This window comes from Podarcis erhardii (assembly GCF_964252035.2).
Source record: "Podarcis erhardii genome assembly, chromosome: 13".
In the NCBI taxonomy this organism is placed as follows: Eukaryota; Metazoa; Chordata; class Lepidosauria; order Squamata; family Lacertidae; genus Podarcis; species Podarcis erhardii.
The window spans coordinates 48609890-48632007 of NC_138502.1; the positions used below are offsets into that span (position 1 = coordinate 48609890).

Sequence of the window (22118 nt, forward strand, 5' to 3'; positions counted from 1 at the left end):
AACAGCAGTTGTCAAACTTTTGAAGCTGCCATCACACACAGACAGTTAGAGAAAGAAAATTGTCAGCTAAGATTCCATGAGGTTTAAAAAGAAAAATTCTCCAAGGCAAGACTAAGAGAGAGGGGTTGGGGAGGGAGGGAGGGAGGGAGGGAGGGAGGGAGGGAGGGAGGGAGGGAGGGAGGGAAGGAAGGAGAGAGAGAGAGAGAGAGAGAGAGAGAGAGAGAGAGAGAGAGAGACTCACTCCTGGCAGGATCCAGGCTGTGTCCAGATGAGGGCACTATCTTGCTAACAAGTCATTCAAATCTGATTTTTCTCTATGTGCACAATTGGCATAAGAAGATCTTCGCATTCTCACTTTTCACCCACCACATTCATTGCTGTTCTGCGGCTTGTCATCCAAAACACTGGGTGGACCTTGGCTGAAAATGTCCAAGGTAAGTTTTTTCTTTGTCACTCCCCTAAAATACTCACCCTTCCTCCCCTGGTTATTTTACAGGATTCTATGCATAATCCTATGCATATTTAGTTAAAAATAACTCCTGCCATTGCCACTAGGACTTGCTTCATAGGGAGGATGCCTAGAATTGCAGCCCTATGGCACATTCCTATGCATGTCTAACTGTGTTCCACTGGGTTGAATGGGACTTACTCCCAGTTGTGTGAGAATAGAACTGCAACCTTAGTTGGGTAAAAAGGAAGAATTTCAGCAGATCCTACTTCTCCTGCCTCACCAGCAGTTAATCCACCCGTGGCTTACTCCCAAGTAAGCACACATAAGATTACAGTCTGAGAACATTCTTTTGATGACTCACTTACCTGCAGCTGCAAAAGAAGAAGAAGAAGAAGAAAAGCTAATGCTATTCTAGGCTGCATCAACAGAAGTATAGTGTCCAGATCAAGGGAATAATAATAATAATAATAATAATAATAATAATAATAATAATAATAATAATTTATTATTTATACCCCGCCCATCTGGCTGGGCCTCCCCAGCCACTCTGGGCGGCTTCCATAGAAACCAAAAATACAGTAAAATATCACACGTTAAAAACTTCCCTGAACAGGGCTGCCTTAAGATGTCTTCTGAATGTCAGGTAGTTGTTTATCGCTTTGGCATCTGCTGGAATGGCGTTCCACAGGGCAGGCGCCACAACCGAGAAGGCCCTCTGCCTCGTTCCCTGTAGCTTTGCTTCTCGCAATGAGGGAACCGCCAGAAGGCCCTTGGCGCTGGACCTCAGCGTCCGGGCAGAATGATGGGGGTGGAGACGCTCCTTCAGGTATACTGGACCCACTCTATTCTGCCTTGGTCATATCACACCTAGAATACTGTGTCCAATTTTGGGTAGCACAATTTAGGAAGGATGTTGACAAGCTGGAACGAGTGCAGAGGAGGGCAACTAAGGTGATCAAGGGTCCAGAAGCCAAGCCTTATGAGGAACGGTTGAAGGAGCTGGGTGTGTTTAAGCTGGAAAAGAGGAGACTGAGAGGAGATATGATAGCCATCTTCAAATATCTCAAGGGTTGTGACATGGAGCATGCTTGTTTCTTCCTGGAGGGTAGGACTCAAACCAATGGCTTCAAGTTACAAGAAAAGCAATTTCAACTGAACATCAGGAAAAACTTTCTGGCAGTAGGAGCTGTTTGACAGTGGAAAAGTCTCACTCGGGAGGTTGTGGGCTCTCATTCCTTGGAGGTTTTTAAACAGAGGTTGGATGGCCACCTGTAGTGGATGTTTTTGAGTTCCTGCATTGCAGGGGATTGGACTAGATGAATCTTGGGATCAATTCCAAATCTACAATTCTATGACTCTATGAGTGAATAGTGGTTGCTCATCTTTCCCTTCTGGCTCCTCTCTGCAGCTCAGAGTTTATTTGAGGTAAAGTGATGTCACTTGATTCATTTCCCTTTTTTCTGCCATCTGCCTTGAAATCACATTGGTGATCCTTTGTGTGGATTATGTTATGATGATGATGATTTATTCAATTTAAATACCACCCTTTATCAAAAGATCTCAGGGTGGCATACAGAATCAACAACATGTTTTACAGGGCATAACAATACAAACATAAAACAAAGCATAGTAATTGACAGCATCATAATAAAAGCAATTCTAATAAGACACACACCTTCCACCTTTAACCTTTAATGGTGGAAGGAACCAACTGGAGAAGCACCAACAGAAGAAGACTCAGAGCCCAGGGAGTGGTGGTGGGACAATAATGAGTGGTCAGAGGGAGAAGAGGGAGCAGACTGGGAGGAGGAGATGTCAGAAGCTGAAGAGGTACAACAAGAATCCGGCACAGGAATCCTTTTCAATGGAACACATTGAAGAACCAGAGAAGGAGAGAGTTATTGTGAAAGTGAAGCAAGGGGGAGCCTTAACCCTACAGAGGCAAATGGAGGATTATAAGTTGAGGCCTTATATGACGGTAATTAAGAGAAGCCAGGTTTTGGAGATGGGAGCCTGGCTTGATTTGGAAAATGAAAGGTCAAGAGATCACCTTATGTGGGGATCAAATGACTTTTGGGATATGAATTTGAGCCAGGAGGAGATTGGAGTATTTGGGGCCTTTGGACTTGGAAGAAGTGTGAAGCAAGGCTTGGAATACTTTATGGGCCCTACCTTTAATTATGGAAATCTGGCAGTCTTGCTAAGAAGGAATATGATCATCGTTGGGTTGGAGCTCCTCCGAGAACTGTTCTTTAATACCAAAGATTATCAAGAAGATCGGCAGACGGGACATGAAGAAGAGCCTCGGATTTAAGATCTCCAGGTTGATGGACTGTTGGAGGTTGATGGAACTGTTGGTAGGGGCCGAGACCGGGGAGGGGAGACGGTGGAAGAAATTTGGGAATTTAAAATGTATATATTGAGATTTAAAAAAAATAATGAATGAAAAATGGAAAAATCGTGGAATGAAATTTTTATAACCCTAGGGGAAACGTCTTAAGAGAATAAGTTCAAATATATCAGTTTTAATGAGAAATAAGATTAAATAAAGTAAAAATGGATGGATAATTGGTGAAAGAGAGAATGAAAAATTACAGGATATCAAGATACAGTGGTGCCCCGCAAGACGAACGCCTCGCAAGACGGAAAACCCGCTAGACGAAAGGGTTTTCCGTTTTGGAGGCGCTTCGCTAAACGAATTTCTCTATGGGGTTGCTTCGCAAGACGAAAAAATCTTGTGAGTTCCCGCGGGTTTTTTTCGCTCCCCCCCCTTTCCTAAGCCGCTAAGCCGCTTATCAGCTGTTCCTCTGATAAGCCACTTAACAGCTGATCGCTAAAAGCCGCTAGACCGCTAATAGCGCCAATCCGCTAAGCCGTCAATGGGCTTGCTTCGCAAGACGAAAAAACCGCTAGACGAAGAGAATCGCGGAACGGATTCTTTTCGTCTTGCGAGGCACCACTGTAAATTATTAGGATAAAAACAAGATGAAGGATTTGCTGAAATTCCTATCTGAACTAGAATATAAAGAGGGGAGGTGTGAGGAGGTCAAGGAAATGAGTTAAAGAAAGGAAAATATGTAAAGGTTTGACTTGTTCTTTTTTCTTTTTGACTTTTTGACTGTCTGTATTTTTAACTTTTTTTCTGTTTTCGCTCTTTTACTTTTTCTTGGATGTGATTTGCTTTTATGTACTGTTTTGTTTTCTTTTTTGATTCTTTTTGTAACCTTTAAAATTTGAATAAATATTATTTAAAAAAAAAACAGAAGCTGAAGCTGAAGAGGTACTAGGGCTTAGTGAGCTGGGAGAGGCTGTGGCAGAGAGAAGCCAAGAATCAGAGGTAGAACCTGAAGTTGGAACAGGAGAGCAGGATGAGGGAGACCAAGAAGCAGAGATGAGTCAGGGTGGTGAAGAATCTTGGGTGTCTCCCTCATCCTGCTCTCCTGCTTCAGCTTCAGCTCCCTCAACTGTTCTTCATATGGCTTGGTTTCCAGACCAAGCAGTTCAGAAGCAGCCCCCCAGCACCACCTTCTGAGATCAGACCAGCAGGGAGGACTAAAACCAGTTCCATCCCAGCAAGGTGTCCCAGAATGGTACTCTGTTGTTAACAAGAGCTGTTAACAAGGATGCAGATTCCCAACCTAGCTCCTAGTTGAAGTTATCAGCTTCAGCAGCTAAATCCAAATCAGAAGCCAGGTTGAAAGAGATCTAGATAATTTATTTTCTTGGCTTTCTTAATGTGGGGTTCATGAAGCAATATAATAGATGATTTCAGTCTTGCAAGAGTCTTCCAGACATAGTAAAGCTGGTTCCTTTTCCCCACCCATTTTTCAGTCTTGGGACAGATATCATTTGGTGACAGAACACGCAGTGATGATAAGGATGACTTTTTAACACCCACTTGAATCACACTCTGAAAGCTTGTCATAAGACTCCCGCATGAATCTAGCTAAGTATAAAAAGTGCCTCTTCAGTGGCTCGTTGAAACAGATGGAATTACGCCTACTACTGCATGATTAAATTATTATGCATAATGATGCTAATGATATTATGCCCCATCTCCAAGCAATCTAAGTCAGCCCTGAATGTTATTCCTTTTCTACATCTCTAAAAGAGGTGCCGCCATACGAATCCAACTGTATGAAGAAAAGCATATATATATATATATATATATATATATATATATATATATATATTCATTCATTTATCTACCCACTCAGGCCACTGACAAGCTGCTTTTTAACCAAGTGGTCCACACAATGACCAACAATAACTGAGAGCAGAACAATGAAAATATTAAAATACAGGGTGAGTCCTTTAAAAGAGGCCCCGTGGATACACGTGTCCCATGGGACCTCTTTTAAAAGACTCACCCTGCATGAATTGTTGTTTAGTCGTTTAGTCGTGTCTGACTCTTCGTGAGCCCATGGACCAGAGCACGCCAGGCACTCCTGCCTTCTACTGCCTCCCGCAGTTTGGTCAAACTCATGCTGGTAGCTTCGAGAATACTGTCCCACCATCTTGTCCTCTGTCGTCCCCTTCTCCTTGTGCCCTCAATCTTTCCCAACATCAGGGTCTTTTCTAGGGAGTCTTCTCTTCTCATGAGGTGGCCAAAGTATTGGAGCCTCAGCTTCACGATCTGTCCTTCCAGTGAGCACTCAGGCCTGATTTTCTTAAGAATGGATAGGTTTGATCTTCTTGCAGTCCATGGGACTCTCAAGAGTCTCCTCCAGCATCATAATTCAAAAGCATCCATTCTTCGGCGATCAGCCTTCTTTATGGTCCAGCTCTCACTTCCATATATCACTACTGGGAAAACCATAGCTTTAACTATATGAACCTTTGTTGGCATACACTTAAATCAAATATTGCACAAAGAAAAAAAGAGAGCAGTTAAGCAGGAATCATAAAGGAAGAGCACAGAACTAGCAGAAATAAACTCAACTCAGGAAGGTCTAGGGACTTTTACCTTTTTAGAAAATAACAACTGTCCTTCTAAAAAGGTCAATAGCATGGATCTGATAAGCTGCTTTGTGCAAGGAATTCCAGAAAATAGGGTCATCACCACAAAGGCACGCTTTCTAGAAGATGACCTTGCCTCCATGTCTCCATATACATACATGATCCCAGGGAACAAGACATACCTTGAGAAACTAATGCATGGTTTCATTCTGTACTTCAGATCCTAACCAGGGTTACAGCAAAAAAAGGCCTGTGTGGTGGTGATGAAGATTTTGTGTTGTGTCTGCATCTGCTGAATCTTTCCTACAGCAATATTCCAAAATTTAAGGTGCATTTGGAAGGTTCAAATGAGATGTTGGATTTTCAAGAGAAGTTAAAGTTTCTTTTTTTAAAAAAATGATATTTATTAGAATTTCAAATAATACACAAGGCAAAAAGCAACAAGACAGTTTTCCAAAAAAGATTAAAAAAAGAAAAAAAGAGAAAAAAAGACAGAATTAAAAGACATTCAACATTTACAGTCCTTATTTTCAATAACTTTTTTCCATGACTTCCCCTCGCCTCCCCTTCTTGTATTCCATGTCCAAATATTTGTTCAACAAGTTCTTATCCCTAATTTTTAACCTTAATTTGTTATTATATTTAATTCAATTTATATATCAAATTTTAACTTATATGCATCGATCGTTATACTTAAAGACTTTTTCTAAGATCGACCCAGTTTCCCTTCCACGAATTCCCCATTTTTAATGATTACAAAGCAAAAAAAAAGAAACAATAGAAAGAATCAGAATATATTTGTGCACCCTTTGGATTCCCAAACCCCACCCTCCCTTTCCCGGTTTCGATCCCCGAACCATTGTCCATTAGTCCATCTGCAATCAGCCTGGATTCCTCACGTCTGAGGCTCTTAATTCTCTCTCAGTTCCTCTCTGCCGGTTTTTTTGATAGTCCTTTGTATTTACCACCAAGTCTTGGAGGGGCTCTGTCCCAAAAATGTCCATGTTCCTTCCAGCCAGACCTCCATATTTAAAGGTGGAGCTCAAAACTTGTTTCTTAATCCTTTTAAGTCCAAATGTCCCAAAAGCTCCAACTTCCACCTTAATCAGGTTAATAGTCCATAGATCTTCAGATCTCCACAGAAGGAGATTTCCATTCCTCCTTCTTCAGTTCAAAACAAATTTTCATCATCCAGTCCTTTTTTTCTTTTATATCCATCTTGACAGACCTCCGGCTCTCCTTTGCCTTCTGCAGCATTTCAGCCCCTCCTTCCTGCTCCTCCTGTTCAGCAAATATCTCTTTCTCCACTTCCTCAAATTTCTCAAGTTTCTTTTCTTGTTCAGCTGCCTGGACTGTAGACAAAACATGACTTTGCTCTAGCAATTTTCTCACGAGAAAAGCAACCTCGTCCAGATCAGCTAGTATTTTTCGACCTATATCCATTCTTGTAATGTCCCTGAACCCCCTCTAGAGGGATTCTGGTTATTAAGTATTCCTTACACTTCCAGCCCAAAAGTCAAGTTAACTTGTTTCAGTTCTTCTTTATTTTCAACAATTTATCACTATATTGTAGCTACTGTAACCAGCAAAAACATCAGAAACCAAATTCTCTATTTTTTCCAACTTTGACAGCTAGTTTGATAGCTGTCAAAATTTTCTATGTCTCCTCAGCAGGCTCCTCTCGCAGATCACTCCCGGGTCCCGGGGGTGTGTGTGGCACTTTTTGCTCTCAAAGTTAGCTCTTGTCCTCCAGCACAATTACTTATACTATTAGTCCGTGCAATTAATAGCTTTATCCAATAAAAAGGAGATATTCTCTCAACCTTAATTATTTAGTCCTTGCTTCAAATTGTTTACAAGGCGGGGAGACGGACTTCCTCTTTGCGCCTTCCCCGATCGTGCCAAATTCAAACAGAAAAAATCTTTCTTTTATAGATCCAATTTCCGTATTACTCACGGGCTTTTACTTTAGGTCCAAATGTTCAAAGAAAGAAGTCAGCGCTCTCCGACCATGGCATGCGGCTTCCCTCAGTAGGAGTAGGAGTCGACTCTCAGCACCGCACCTCTCCCCGTCCCCCGTTCCGAAGCCTTTAAAAAGGCTCCTTCTTGGGTCGGGGTGGCGCAAATGGTGCCCGCCGAGTCACCAGGTCCACATGCTTCCGCGCCTGTGGTTTCTAAGGGTCCCCGCGTCGTCGCCGCGGCAGGACCCGTCTCCTACTGAGCCGATTCCCTCCAGAGCTCGGAGGGAATCCGCCGTTAGGCGATGGCGCTAACCCGGAAGTCTCGAGAAGTTAAAGTTTCAATATGGTGAATATTCCTCCATATGTGTGTGTGTTTTGTTATCTTTTCCAGATCTGATACTGGCAACCATCTTTCTATAAAGATTCTCCTCCATCTGCTCTTCTCCATGTATCACCCATGACAAGACCAAGCCTGTACAACTGGTTACACTCCAAGACCATAGTGCAGCTCACCATTCATACAGGTAGTCTGTAACCCATCTGCTTTTTATAACCCCAAATAGGCAACAAAAGCAGATTTACAGAACAGCCCAAACCATGTCTATTAGAAATTTAGCCCTGTTGAATTCACTGGGTCTTGCTCCCAGGTCAGTGGGATTAGGCCTGCAGCCTTACTTAACGTCTGGTGGCTGCATTTAACCTGATTGTTGTTGCCATCCATCTGTCTTGGGAGACCTTTGAGTATGAAGTCAAACTGTTCGAAGGTTATGGCGCCTGCTGTGGCTGTAGAGACTGATATGTTCTCACCTCAACTCTCTTTGGCATATTTCTCTCTCTGCTGTTCTCTCATGCCTTCAAGGAGCAATGGACATCTGTTCAACCTGGCATGCCAAGTCAAAAATGTGGAAGGTCCTCATCCAATGGATGTTGTTTGCAGATAATGCAGCCTTGACCACACACTTCGAGGAAGCTCTGCAGAGACCCATCAACTGTCTTGCCCAATAATCCAGGGAGTTCGGCCTTACCACCAGTCTGACAAAGACCAATATCCTGGGTCTGAATATCACCAGCCCTCCATGCATCAGCATAGGTAAACACATGCGTGAGGTGGTAGAGGTTTTTGTCTACCTGGGTTCCACCATGACCAGCAACCTCTCCATCGATGCTGTGCTGGACAAACATATTGGCAAGGCAGCTATGGCAATGGCTTGCCTTGCCAGGATGGGAGTATGGGAGTATGTGATGTTAACGTCCAATACCAAGATGAAGGTCTACCAGGCTTGAGTGTTGAGCATGCTGCTTTATGGAAGTGAGTCTGGGTAATTTAAAATTTATACAGGTCTGAGCTAGACCCAATGAGGTTAATATACCTGTGCTTTCTCTGTGATTCACCTAGCTTTTATTAGGCACCATTTGGGTGAACTTTTTTTTTCTTGCACAGATTAATAGTTACTCAGGAAACAGCTGCATTTGGATTGTGTGCCATAAAACTTCCAGATTTTTGCTAGCACAGGCATAATTGTTTAAATGTTCTTGGTGTAATAGCACAATAAGTACTTCAAACTAAAACCCCATTGGGCTGTGCCCTGATTTTGTGCAACTTCTGTTCATTTCAGTGGGGCCTAGGCATGACAACTTTCCTCTGTATACTTCCGCTCCTCCAAATACATAGGCCAATGCATTATGAAAATAATATACCGGTACCAATGAAGAAAACATTGGTTTCTTAAAGATATTTCTCTAAGCAAGGATATTCAAGCTTTTTTATCTCCCCAACATTGGAATGTAAACACAATGTGAAATGAGATTATAAATTTCAGAACAGGTTATTACCATTAGGGTTGTATTGATCACTAGTTATAAAATTGCTATATTACACATTATAAAACTTTATATATATATCCCAGGGAAATATTGCATTAAAACTCTAATAAATTGCAACAGTTTAATCACTTGGCAAATTATTTGACCCCTTCAGCTCCAATTATGCCCTTTCACGGTACTTGCATCATAAAAATTCAGATGGCTTATGGGGGGGTTGGTTTGGGAATAGAATAATTTATGCTACAGCCACTTTTATCTAATAATTCTATTTTTTCTTCCTTAGGTAAGTTCAATTTTTGAATCTTTCATGATATCACTTACTGCTACAGCTCTCTGTTGCCAGTTGGTGAATTAATGTAAGTACTTCATTTTCAGATAGCATCGTATTTCATAACTCCCAACTTTATTATAGTTTTCTTGACTTAATTATAAATCATTTCAATACCCATTTAGAAAATATGAGCATCCCTGAGATTGCACTTCTGTTTCTAGTCTAGTTTTACAGCACTGCATTCATTAGTTTTAATTAAATATTTATCGAATTTTCCACGTGAAAAAAACAAATAAACACACAATAAACTGAGAGTGGTACATGAGTACAGAATTGCCACATTACTCAAAGGTAGAAAGTGATCACATTAGCAACATGTGAAGCATCAAGCAGAAACAGAACCTGCATGCAGATAAATTGCTGGGTCAAGAATCTTTAATATGCAACAAGAATCTTTAATATGCATAGAAGTGAACATTTCAGCCATCAACAGCTGTGAGCATGATTCCATTTCTAGACTGGAAGTTCTAGACTGGAAGCACAGGTTGGATACAAATATGATACAGATGAGCATCTGAGAAAGTAATAGCCAACAGCACTGCACAGTATTTGCCTTCCTAATAATAACATGGCAGTTGGGAAGGCAGATTTGTTGCTATAACTGGGTTCTTGAACCGATCGCTTCCCCGAGAGCAAAATCTGCTGGTGAGTGTCAACAAGTCTGCAGCCAAAGCAGCATCTTTGAGGAACAAGGAGGAAGTATCAGCATGCTCAGCAGAACCCCAAGGTTTGCAGATGTGAAAAAGAGTTTAGGTCTAAACAGCAACCCTGGAAAGGACCCAGTTGTCAGGGACTAGGCAGAGGAGGAATAGGGGAGACCGCCTATCCTGAAGGAGCATCTCCACCTCCATCGTTCCGCCGGGACACTGAGGTCCAGCGCCAAGGGCCTTCTGGCAGTTCCCTCTGTGAGAAGCGAAGTTACAGAGAATCAGGCAGAGGGCCTTCTCGGTAGAGGCGCCCGCCCTGTGGAACGCCCTCCCACCAGATGTCAAAGACTTAAACAACTATCAGACTTTTAGAAGACATCTGTAGGCAGCCCTGTTTAGGGAAGCTTTTAATATTTGATGAATCATTGCATTTTAATATTCTGCTGGAAGCCGCCCAGAGTGGCTGGGGAAACCCAGCCAGATGGGCGGGGTATAAACAAACAACAACAACAATAATAAAAAACCCATCCAGGGAAGAAGAAGACAGTTCAGAATTACAACAGGGGTTTAAGGCAGGTCACAGCTCAGAGGAAAATGAGGGGGAAAGCTGGGAAATAATGGGAGAGGAGGAGGCAGAGCCAGAGCAGCTGGTTGACATGTTATCACTAGGAAGCATTCCAAACCCACCATCTCCCAGAACCCAGCAAGCCTTAAAAGTAGGAGAGCAAAGACCTCCGAGACAGATGGCCCTAAGTGGCAACCTTAGAGGGGGTGGTGCTATTGACGAATGAGGAAGTGGGAGAGAAGGGGAGGGGTGGAGATTTACTCGGGACAATGCCATTATTCCAACAGGCTGCATTCCCAAGCCTCTCTCTGTAAATATTGAATAAGAAGCAGATGGTAAAGATGGAGGCACCTCTAGTTGAGCACTTTGTAGAACACCATCATGCAGATACAGATCTACTCTACACAGTCTTATGGGTTAATCAGAAAAAAGTTGGGATGAGGAGAGATTATGTCAAATTACTGCACCAACAATAAACCAGATTGAGCTATCTGTTTAAATCTCTGCACCCCAGGGGTCTAAATACTGAATTAGATTTTAATTGTTTTGTTTAAGTTTTCTGTCAAGATAGCTACTGTTTGTATGTTCTTTGCCAGGCATAGGCAAACTCCGGCCTTCCAGATGTTTTGGAACTACAATTCCCACCATCCCTAGCTAACAGGACCAGTGGTCAGGGATGAAGGGAATTGTAGTCTCAAAACATCTGGAGGGCCGGAGTTTGCCTATGCCTGTTCTTTGCTATATTTTGGATACTGTGACTTTACATTTCCTGTAATTCTATGTGATTCATTGTACCTGCTGAGAACCTTTATAATTCCACTAGGCTTTTGCCAGCAGCACCAGCCTACTACACTTTTTAGTGATAGCTGAGCCATGGCCATTTGATGTACCTTATTAATTTGGCATGTATTTATATTTATTATTGGTTAGTTAACATGCAGGCCTGTCATTTCTTTCACTGGACTGTATTTAAACGTAATGGTTTTCATTTCATATTATTGCTAGCTGATGAAGATTTATCATTGAAACAGTTCATTATCCTGGAAGAAGGATACTGTCTGCTGCTGTGCTCGGAGCACCCTATTGCGACGTTTGGAGCACCCATCATCTCACGTTTGTAGGATATTGACGGTGGAAAGGCAGTCTGCCTCCATTTCAGTGACCTTTGACAATGACTTACCACTCCTACCATTCCTGTTCATGGAACATTTATTTGATTCTTATTAGTTTGTGACTCCATGCACATATTATATGTCTTCTGTTTATAAATTTGAAACAGTATAGTGTTATAAAAATATTGTCGGTATATTATTAGCCACCGTGTTGCTTGTTGTTGTTCAGAGTGTTCTGTTTTGCAACACAGGGGATTTTCTTTGGTGCATAACTTTGTACCAGTGGGTACTGAACATGCTTAATGGCAATGGAATGTGGGTGTCAGGCACTTGCAGAGGCGAGCATCTGGTGGAGACCGGGGTGCTGTCACAAACTGGCAGGACAATGGTGAGGAGGAAGGGCATTCCGACAAGGGGTGTAGCCGCAACTGGGACCTACTGGGGTAAACCGGGGGTGGGAAAGAAGAGGCTGGGGTGGCAGAAAGTATACACAGGATGACAGAGGACAGCAAAGGGATGGGGATCAGTATGCAGGGACCGGAAGAGCAGGACCGCTCATCAGAGCCAGAGAGAAGCTCCCCATCTCCACAAACTTGGCAGCCTCTGAGGCATAGGGAGCAGTGGGAGGTACGCTCTGGGAGACTGAGGCAGGCGAGGGCCCACAACCCAGGTGGGGCTTTCTGCAGTCAACATGCAAGGTATAAAAGGGAAGCAAAGTTGAGGTGCTGTATCTGCTCAACTGCCCGTGTTGATGGACCTTGGCTTGGATGCTCCAGAACCTCTAAGAGATTGCGCTTCCTGGTCGTTGAGCTTTGGGCTTGACATACTGCATATGAAGAAGAAGAAGAGTTTGGATTTGATATCCCACTTTATCACTACCCTAAGGAGTTGGGTGGTGCTGTGGGTTAAACCACAGAGCCTAGGGCTTGCTGGTCAGAAGGTCAGCAGTTCGAATCCCCGCGACGGGGTGAGTTCCCGTTGCTTGGTCCCTGCTCCTGCCAACCTAGCAGTTCGAAAGCACGAAGTGCAAGTAGATAAATAGGTACTGCTCCGGCAGGAAGGTAAACAGCATTTCCGTGTGTTGCTCTAGTTCTCTAGAAACGGCTTAGTCATGCTAGCCACATGACCCCGGAAGCTGTACTTGGCCAGTAAAGCGAGATGAGCTCCACAACCCTAGAGTCGTCCTCAACTGGACCTAATGGTCACGGGTCCCTTTACCTTTTAAGGAGTCTCAAAGCGGCCGACAATCTCCTTTCCCTTCTTCCCCCACAACAAACACTCTGTGAGGTGAGGCTGAGAGACTTCAGAGAAGTGTGACTAGCCCAAGGTCACCCAGCAGCTGCATGTGGAGGAGCGCGGAAGCGAACCCGGTTTACCAGATTACAAGTCCACTGCTCTTAACCACTACACCATGCTGACACTTGCCGCCGGGTAGGCTGGGGGTTCAGGACAGGTGTGACAAAGCTCTTTAACTTGACAAGAAGATGTTGCTTTCCGCTTGGCAAGGTTTTGGGAGGGCTTTCAAATCTCTTACACTGGCCCCAGGATTTGCACCTCTTCTTCCTATCAGGATTCAGTACAGGGCCTGCCAACAGGTTGTGTCATCAAAACTCATGAAAGAGATTGCAGCTGACGGGATTACTGGCCCCTTCCCACTACCCAACAATGTTTTGTGTTTTCCCTGAGGATGGGTGACGTTCCTAGAGATTCCACTCTTTGTTCCCATATTTGCTGGACTTACAAATCGCAAAATACAGGCGGGCGTTTACCCTTACCAGATTTGATGTACTGCCATCTGCCTTACTAAAGGGCAGATATGTGGGCAAACCCTATGCTGAACGAGTCTGCCCATGTGGTCTGAAAGAGGTGGAAACGGCTTCACATGTGTTGCTACACTGCGACCTCTATGGGGATATCAGGTCACTGTTTATTTCCCCTATCGTTCAGAAATTTCCAGGTCGATCTGAATCTCAGCGGCTGAAAATCCTACTAGGAGACAAAAACCCAGAAGTAACACTGAAAGTGGCCAAATTTTCTGCGGCTGCGATCAAGCGGAGGGCATTAGCTGTAAAAAAGTAAAAGACTTGACCCCCGGACAAGCCCACTCTTTTTAAGTTTACACATATATTGCAGCGCGTGTGTGCGTGTGTGTGTGTGTGTGTGTGCATATGTGCATTGCTTTTATGTATAATTTTTAAATTGACACCATTACTCCCCTTGTAAACTACCGTTGTTTTTTGTTTTTCTTCTGGTCTATGACCGTAATAAATTACTTTCAACTTTCAACTTTCACTCTTTGTTCTGACACCAGTGTCAATGACAGTTTCTGTACGATGATAGATGATGAAGGCAGTGAGTCTAGAGATGAAAATGGATATTAAGCCAGAATGTATTGCCATTTGACACAGATCTTTCAAAGAAGTACCGATGTTACAGATGAATACAGCTGGGACTTATCTTTATATATTATGTACAAGGCTAAGCCAAAATCCTTGGACTGGTTTTTTTAAAAAATGAACATCTTTGACAGCACTCTAACAAAGGTTCAGTTATTTGATGGGTGTTGGGGGCAAATTGAAGCAGGGAAGTCTTCCCCAGTTTGGATTAAGCTCTGATCCAAGAAAGAGTTCGAGGTTTGTAATGCTCACCTTTTATTTGATGTGAGCATTATGAATCCTGAGACTCATATCTTTGGCAACGGAAGCCTTAGCAACATTGCAACACCCCCCCCCCCATTTGCTACCTGAGATGTTTTCACTACAGAAGTCAGAGATTAAATCTAGGACACTATAACAAATAATGCATAAACCACAGTTTCTCTAAGCTGTAGCACCCGTCTGTGATCAAACAAAACAGCCCACCAATTTCTGCTATGATTACAGAAACATGTGGGTTGCCTTACACATGGGAGACAGTGGTGTACATGGTTAAGATGTGGTATTGTGCTTTGTTGGTCACAAGTTATGCAAACCCGTTGTCGAATGAGCTCTCCAGTTTCATTTTCCCACCTTTTGCACAAGTTACTCCATTTCACAGCTTGTACAGACCTGCTATAGAAGGATTTCTCTAGTTTCCCTTTTCTCCATAGTTCATATCAAGATTCCTTCAGAGGATTTACACAATTGCAAATGGAAGCTAATTTTATTTATCCAACTATGTGTTTCTATAATGCCATAATTTCTTCAATAATCAATGATACAATTACAGTTGCTTGTTTGTATAATAACCACAGCTCTCATTTACTTTCTTATAACCTATAACACTTGCAGGACTTTGTGCGTAATGTTTTTAGATTGAACTTTTTTGTTCTAGAACCAGTTATATTTATACTAACACTTTAATGATTTTTTTTTCATTGCAGTACCTTCCAAGTGTTTCTTATACTACGATATTTTATGCATTTGTATTCTATGCCAGATATCTAAAGAAGGAGTAGGTTGTCACTTCCAATATTTAGCTATCAATATCCGGGTGACTGCCAACATATTCCCAACCATTCTTTTCTGTAATTATTATGTAGTGCCGTATTCTGTCTCCCTAATGATACAACCGCTCTGTGTAATTTTAAAAATTCTATGGATCACATCACTCCAGAATATTTTTTGGAATGTACAATCCCACCCAATATGCTAAAAGTTACATAATTTCGTTCAGATCGCCAATTAAATGGGCAGGTCTGTGAGAGTAAGTTCCATTGCACTAAATGGGGACTAATTTCTGAGTAGCTCAACACAGATAGGATTCTCACTTACCTGGGAATAAACTCAACAGAACCCAGATTTTTTTTTCCAAAAAAAAAAAAAATGTTTAGGAGTACTCTCATATTCTTACTCATATTGAAATACTGCCCCAAAATGAGGCCAAACTTAGATTCACAAAGTGTTTAGGGTTATGCATCCCCCTGCACCCCCCCCCAGAAAAAAGCACTGACAGAACCCAATTAAATTCAGTGGGACTTACTTCTGAGTAGGCATGCACAGGGAAGAGACATTAGGCAAAGCCTCTCCTCCTTTCAGAGGGGAGGACTTGTGAGCAGGAGCCGTTTCCCACCTGGGAAGGGGGCGTTTCGGCCCCTGCTCAGCTGTCCCGGCAGCTGTGCTGCGCCCCCTGGCAGCCAACCAATCAGGCGGAGGCTTGGGGGCGGGGTTTAGCAGCTCAAATGCGGCCGTGGCAGTGCTGCCCTCTCATTGCGCTGCTGGGTTTCGTCGGTTTCCCCCTGTGACATCAGGGGGAGCTTACGGTTGTATTTGCATCAACAGGCTCCTCCTACTGGTGGTTAACCCTTGATAGACTCACCCCTTCCTGAGGGGGGGTGTTTTATCCAGTGCCTAAGCCAATACCACTCACATGCTGTAATCAATAAAGTTGTGGCCTTTTTTAGCCCATTAACCTAATATACTGCGTCCTTTTTTGTGTGTGGCAGAATTCTTTTTTTTTTAAATGATATTTATTAAAATTTCAAATATTACACATAAACATAACAACAATACAACAAACACAAACCAAAACAAGTATAATTTCAGTCCTTATTTTCTTATAACTTACTTCCCCGACCTCCTCATAGCTCCCCTTTCTGTATCCCAATTTCTAATTATCAAATCAGCAAATCCTCTCCCTTATTTTTCATTTACTTTTTAACCTTTCTTTTCTTTTTACTTAATCATTACCGCTGAAAACCATCTAAACTTCTAAACCCACGTCATTCTAGCATTCATTAATTTTACAATGTTTACTAAGATAGTCCTTGAATTTCTTCCAATCTTCTTCCACCGTCTCTTTCCCCGGTCCCAGATTCTGCCAGTCATCTCTGCCAGTCCCATATAATCTATCATCTCCATCTGCCACTCTTCCAAGGTGGGTAGATCTTGTGTCTTCCAATACTTTGCGATAAGTATTCTTGCTGCTGTTGTAGCATACATAAAAAAATGTTCTATCCTTCTTTGACACCCCTTGGCTGACCATACCCAGGAGAAAGGCCTCTGGTTTCTTCAGGAAGGTATTTTTAAGTACCTTTTTCATTTCATTATATATCATCTCCCAGAAAGCCTTGAACCTAATATACTGCGTCCTTGTGTCTTTCTTATCCTCAAGCGGGTGGCGGGTCCTCGACTCACAATAATCTTTGCATGCAGAAGGTCCTTGGTTCAGTTCCTTGCATATGCAGGTGAAGCTGTGATTATCCCCATCTGCATCCCTGGAGAGCAACATCCAGTTAGGGCACAGACAAGGCTGAGCTAGACGAACCAATGGGATAAGGCAGCTTCACATTTTCATATGAGTGCACTGTTTGTGAACTTATACATTTTTGCAATTTAAGTGGTGTACAATACCTTAAGGGACGCAGGTGGCGCTGGGGGTTAAACCACAGAGCCTAGGACTTGCTGATCAGAAGGTCGCGGTTTGAATCCCCGCCACAGGGTGAGCTCCCGTTTCTCGGTCCCTGCCCACCTAGCAGTTCAAAAGCACATCAAAGTGCAAGTAGGTAAATAGGTACCACTCTGGCGGGAAGGTAAACGGCATTTCCATGCACTGCTCTGGTTCACCAGAAGGGGCTTAGTCATGCTGGCCACATGACCCGGAAGCTGTACGCCGGCTCCCTCGGCCAATAAAGCGAGATGAGCGCCGCAACCCCAGAGTTGGTCATGAATGGACCTAATGGTCAGGGGTCCCTTTACTTTTACCTTTACAATACCTTAAATCAGTAGTGTTCAACCTTTTCAGACCCTAGACACACTTTTAGCCCTACTACACACACACACACACACACACACTTTTTGTGGTTCTGTTTTTATCTGTAAACTGCCTTGAGTTCTGTCAGAAGTAAAAAGGGGAATAGTACTACTACTACTACTACTACTACTAATAATAATAATAAATTTGCATGATTGTAGTGCTCCTGTTTTGACCCACCTTGGATCAGGCCATGACCCACTAATAATAATAATAATAATAATAATAATAATAATAATAATAATATTTCTACCCCGTCCATCTGGCTGGGTTTCCCCAGCCACTCTGGGAGGCTTACAGCACATAACAAAATGTAAAACATTAGACATTAAAAATTTCCCAATACAGGGTTACCTTCAGGTGTCTTCTAGAAGTCAGATAGTTCTTTATTTCCTTAACATCCTTTTTTAAAAAAAAAACATAATATTTATTGAGGTTTCAAATAAGACAAATAAACAAAAAGACAGAAAAAACACACAAAACAAGTATAGTCCTTATTTTCTTATACCTTATTTCCCACGACTTCCCCTCGCCTCCCTTTCTTGTATTCCAATTCCAAATGTTAGTTCAACAAGTTCTTATCCCCCCCTTTTTTTACCTTAATTTTTACCTTATTTCATTGTTATATTTAAATCCTTTTAGTAACAGATTTTAACTTGTTTACCTCAGTCCTTCTACTTAAACCCTTTTTCCAAGGTCGCCCCAGATTCCCTTCCACGAATTTCCCAATTTTATACTAATACCAAACCAAAAATACAAAATAAGAAATATCAAAAAAATTACTTATACAACCTTTGGATTCATCAAACCCCACCCTCCCTTTCCCGGTTTCGATCCCCAAACCAATGTCCATCAGTCCATCTGCTATCAGCCTGGCGATCTCACATCGGAGGCTTTTGAGTCTCTCTCAGTTCCTCTTTGCCGGTTCTTTGGATAGTCCTTTATATTAAACCCCGAATCTCGGAGGAGCACAATCCCAAAAAAGTCCATATTTCTTCCGGCCAGACCTCCAAGTTTGAAAGAATTCATGAATTTAAATGTCCCAAACGCTCGAACTTCCATCTTAATCAAATTTGTAATCCATAAATCTTCAAGTCTCCATCTAGGTAACTCTCTCCATTCTTCATTCTCCAATTCAAGCCAAATCTTCATCATCCAATTCTTATTTTCCTTTATGACCTTCCTGCCAGGCCTCTGGCCTTCCTTAGCCTTCTGCAACATTATAACTCCTCCTTCCTTTCCCTCCAGATCCTCGTGTTTCTCTTTCACTTGTTCCACTTCCTCAAATTTGTCAAGTTTCTTTCCCTGCTCAACTGCAAAGTCTTTTGTTTCCGCTACAGGGGCTTTTGGTTCAAAGACAAAGACTTGAGTCAAGTCCCTTCCATTTTCAGTAAAGTTGTTTACTGTTTCATTCAGTCCCATGACCCCTGTAGCCAAAATATTACTTTGTTCTTGAAGCTTTCCCAAGAGATAAAAAGTCTTGTTCAACTCAGTGAGTATTTTTCCACTTCCAGCCATTCTTGCAGTGTCCCAAAACCCCCTCTAGAGGGATTGTGGATATTTACTATCCTTCTAGTTCCAGCCCCAAAATCTAAATAGCTTATTTTTCGACAGTTTATAACCAAAATGTAGCAAATCCAACTGGCAAAGGCAGCCAAAACAATGTTACTTTGCATTCCCCAACTTTGACAGCTAATTTTGACAGCTGTCAAAGTCTTCTGTATCTTTCCAACAGGGTCTCTCGCTGATCACTCCCGGGTCCCGGGGGGTTACGCAGCTCTCAAAATCCACTCTTATCCTACAGCAAAATTACTTATACTGTCCAATCGTGAAATTAATAACTTTGTTCAGTTACAATAGAAGATATTCTCTCGACCTTAGTTATTTAGTCCTTGCTTTAAGTTGTCTACAAGGCGGGGAGACGGACTTCCTTTTTGTATCTTCCCCGATCGTACCAAATTCAAAGAAAAAAATTCCTTTTTAAGTCCAATTTCTGTATTACTCACGGGTTGTTGCTTTTTAGTCCGAATGTTCTCAGGAAAAAGTCAGCGCTCTCCGTCCATGGCATGCTGCTTCACTCAGCAGGGGAAGCAGAGGACTCTCAGCACCGCGCTGCTCCCCGTCCCCCGTTCCGAAGCCTTTAAAAAGGCTCCTTCGCAGGTTGGGGGGGTGCAAATGGTGCCCGTTGAGTCACCAAGTCCACAGGCTTCCACGCCTGTGGTTTCTAAGGGTCCCCGCGTCGCCGGCGCGGCAGAACCCGATCCCTACTGAGCCGATTCCCTCCGGAGCTCGGAGGGAATCCGCCATTAGACGTTGGCGCTAACCCGGAAGTCCCTATTTCCTTAACATCCGATGGGAGGGTGTTCCACAGTTGAAGACCAATGCCTTAAATATAAGATCTTATTTAAAAAAAATTTTAGCTGCAACATCAATATGATATTTTGAACATTCTCATACTCCACCTATTGTGTATATTAGATTGCAAGCCATTTTGAGAATTCCAGTTAATTAATATACTTTTGAGTGAGCTAATATGCCACCTTATCTTAGAATTCTTATAAGGAAGCTTTCAATACATAAAATATCAAATACTGAGAGAGTGAGTCAGATTGTCACATTCAGTTAAATTTACCAGTTTGAAGAAAACATATATCCATGTTAATCTTTTTTTATAGCCATACGTCCTAGCTTGCCAAAAAGAATTTATTAAAGGAATGAGCAGAAGGGGTGAGACTCCTGGACCTAAGGGCATTTTAACTGTGCCCCTAGTCTCCATTTATTGAATCCCTAATTGCATTAGGTTGAACTATTGGATTCTCCCCTTTTATTCCACATCCATTCATTTAGCAGTGCTGGAACTCCTTGTTGACCCCTTGCCCAGTGAGAGCTAAAATGGTCAGACCATTGAACCACGGCAGTTAACATTACTGCCTAATTTTAGGTATGGCCATTCCATCATCTTTTATTTTCAGTTGAGTAGCTTTAAATGTAAATCTGAAAACCTCACTGTTAGAAACAAGTTTGCTAATATTACCTTGCAGAATTTCCCCGGTTTTGGCTGGGGAGAGCAGGATACAAATAAAAGATGATGATGATGATGATGATGATGATGATGATGATGATGATTATCCTTGGTGGATATTTTAAGGGTATTGACAAAAATAGAAATAATATTCCTGCGAAGACATTTATTTTATCTGTTGCAATGGACACAAACCAGTGCCATTTCTCCTGTGACCATTTGTGTGACCAGGCGGCGACAGCCCCAGCTCCCAGGGATCATAAGGAAGGAATAAAGACTCTAACAACGCTATGTGGAATTAAAATTAGGTCACAACTTTATTAAACTTCCGAATGTAGGAAGACCTTGGCTTAGGCCTTGGGCGTGTACCTCTCCCAGCCCCCCAGCCGTGGCAACTGGGGCTCCCCAAGGTAAATGGGATACGGGCGTGCTCTGCGAGATGTAAGTATAACAATCAGCCCAGCCCAGACCTTATCCCCACACGCAGGGTAGTTCACTGACAACCTTTTGGTGTATGGTCAGTGACACCCATAACACTGGGGAACATCTTTTTTTTTCATTTTCTGTTGCATGAGATTTTTCAACAGTTCTTATATGTTCTTTCAATGCTGATTTCAAATCTGAAATCAATTCTCGTGTGCATGCTACAGTTATCTTTCAATTTTTGACTTTTGCCGATATGTCATATTTACACTGGGAATAAGTGGACACTGACACGTTGATCTACCCTACACACATGGTAATTATTGTTTTGCAAACTTAATTTTTCTTTATTTTTATAGTTTTGTAACCTAAATATTTACATTTTTCAGATCGGACTATGGCTTCTTCAAGTAGACAAAAATGTGTAAACAAGCCTGATGCCTTTTGTTATGTATGTGGCTGCTACACATTTCCTTGTCAAAGACGCAATATAACAGCATTTGTGAGATGTGCCTATAAAAGCTGTTTTGAAATTCCCCTGGGTGACCAAGACAAGAAATGGGCTCCGCATATTGTTTGTCACAATTGTGAGGAAATGCTTAGAGACTGGACAAAAGGAAAATGGAAGAGTGTGCCTTTTGGGGTTCCCATGGTTTGGTGTGACCCAAGGATCACACAAGTGATTGCTATATGGGACTGCCCCCCCACCCAGCAATGAAACTTGACTACTGAGGCTGGGTGTGAACCTCCAAAAATTAACACTGAGAGGCAGGCCAGTCGCTGTTTGCCAGTAAGTTGCCTGGGAATTGTAGCACCAAGCGCGATCCTGCAAAGGGCACCCACAATGTAAAGTGTGAGTGCTCATTCTTCACACCCAACTTAGCTTTGTTAATCGGTAAATCAAAGTTAATGAGTAAAATCCAACAATCTCTGCACTCTTGGTGTAACAGACCCACCTTCTCTTCAGAAGCGCCCCCTCCCCCATGCACCCAAAATATACTCCAGAGGGTGGGCCAGGTTTTAATAATTTCCGTACAATATTTCATATGATGTTCCTTAAACAGCAAGCACTGCTTGTGCTCCATTTTTCTTC

General features: G+C 42.5%; 1 long non-coding RNA gene across 2 annotated transcripts; it reads left to right on the plus strand.

The window, feature by feature from the left end:
- Positions 1-328: 328 nt before the first annotated feature.
- On the plus strand, positions 329-21685 carry LOC309327244. 2 transcript variants are annotated; one of them, XR_014150471.1, is made up of 5 exons: positions 5695-5788; positions 7699-7717; positions 8231-8461; positions 9479-9551; positions 21415-21685. It is a non-coding gene; the product is annotated as an uncharacterized lncRNA (long non-coding RNA). The 2 variants fall into 2 exon arrangements; XR_014150470.1 differs by lacking the exons at positions 5695-5788; positions 7699-7717 and adding an exon at positions 329-434.
- The last annotated feature ends 433 nt before the right edge of the window (positions 21686-22118 follow it).